Source organism: Pinus tabuliformis, chromosome 9 (genome assembly GCF_031772625.1).
Source record: "Pinus tabuliformis cultivar Carrire ecotype Pingquan chromosome 9, CPIR1, whole genome shotgun sequence".
Taxonomy (NCBI): Eukaryota; Viridiplantae; Streptophyta; class Pinopsida; order Pinales; family Pinaceae; genus Pinus; species Pinus tabuliformis.
The window spans coordinates 1,949,956,296-1,949,958,350 of NC_142307.1; positions in this window are offsets into that span (position 1 = coordinate 1,949,956,296).

Below are 2,055 nucleotides of genomic sequence, written 5' to 3' on the forward strand. Positions count from 1 at the left end.
AGAGCACCATTGTAGTGTTGGATACGTGACAAGGATCATCATGAGAAGGATTGTCCACATTATAAGGGTGGTAGACCCCAGATCTATAGTGCTCAAGAGACACATATAGTTGGTGATGTTGTTCATATTATTCCTCGGACTTATGCAGTTGTGGAAAATAGGCAAGCAAATCATCTGGCATATATCATTGAGATGGACGGTAAGCTTTGTAATCACTTTGTTTATATTTGATTGATCTTAGATTTAATTATAGTTATATTAATCCTGACCTGGTGGATAAGTGTGGTTTGAGAAAAGTAGTGCATGCAAAATCTTGGTTGGTATAGTTGGCTACAGGTACAAAGAACAGAGTTCACCATTGGGTAAGAGATTGTGCATTTGAGTTAAATGGTATGCCTACAACAACATATTTGAATGTACTACAATTGGGCTCGTATAGTATGATTTTGGGTATGGATTGGTTGTACCTTCATAGGACCAAAGTGGATTGCTTTGACAAGGCCATTGAGAGTGTGGATGATAGTGGGGAAAAGAGAATTTTGCGAGGAAATAAGAAGCCCACATTAGTGAGGATGGTTACCACTATGCAGGCTAAGCGTAGTTGTAAAAATGGTTGTGTGATGTTTGTAGTGCATATATCTAGTGACAAGGGAAAGGATGTTGAGGATGCAGAAATCTTCAAGAGGTACCTTGTATTGTAGCAGTATCAGGACATGTTTCCATCAGAGATTCCAAAGTTACTTCCCACAGGGAACTAGATTTCTCTATTGAGTTGGTGTCGGGGACAACACCAGAATCAAAGGCACGTTACAGGATGAGCACTCTAGAGATAGTAAAGCTAAAATTGCAGTTAAAGGAGATGCTTGACAAGGGATACATTAGGCCAAGTGTATCACCTTGGGGTGCACCAGTGTTGTTCATAAAAAAGAAATATGGTACTCTCAGTGTGCATTGATTACAGGCAATTGAACAAGGTAACGATCTAGAACATGTTCCAATTGCTGAGGATTGATGATTTGTTTGATCCGTTGATGGGAGAAGCAGTCTTCTCCAAGATCGACTTGAGATCGGGATACCATCGGGTATGCATCAAGGAAGAGGATATCTATAAGATTGTGTTTACAACTAGGTATGGGCATTATGAGTTTGTTGTAGCTCCATTCAGTTTGACTAATGCTCCAACTACATTTATATGTTTGATGAATAGCGCATTACGTCCTTATCTGGACAAGTTTTTTATTATATTCATTGATGACATATTGATATACTACAAGAATGAGGAAGAGCATGCCGAGAATTTAGCAGCAGTGTTGAGATTGCTAAGAGAGCATCAGTTGTATGCTAAGCTTAGCAAGTGCAGATTCTTTCCAATAGAAGTGCATTGCTTAGGACATTTTGTTTCCAAGGAAGGCATAGCAGCAGATCCAGAAAAGATAAGGGCCATCATGGAGTGGGTAGCTCCTAAGAATGTGGATTAGGTGAGAACATTCATGGGATTGGTAGGTTACTACAGTACGTTCAATAGGAAATTCTCATGCATTACATATCCTATCACATCATTTCATAGGAAAGTTAAAAAGTTCGAATGGGCAGAAGAATGTGGAACTAGTTTTGAGCATCTCAAGCATCTATTGATGCATGCACTAGTGTTAAAGATTGCACATTTGGACAAAGAATTTGCGGTGTGTACAGATGCTTGCAAGAGAGGACTTGGTGGAGTCCTTTTTGCAAGAAATATAAGTAGTGTGCTATGAGTCACAGAAACTAAATGAGCATGAGCAGAATTATATGACACATGATCTTGAGCTAGCAGCAATCATACATGCATTGAAGATGTGGAGGCACTATCTTCTTGGCAGGAGGTTTGTATTGATAAAGGATCATAGTGGGTTGAGATATTTGTTTGACCAGCCGAATATAAATGCCAGACAAGCTAGATGGTTGGCTACCCTTAGTGAGTTTGACTTCAAGATCATATACATTAAGGAAAAGGAGAACCGAGTTGTAGATGCTCATAGCAGGAAGGTACAGGTGAATCACATAGCAGTTATGAGA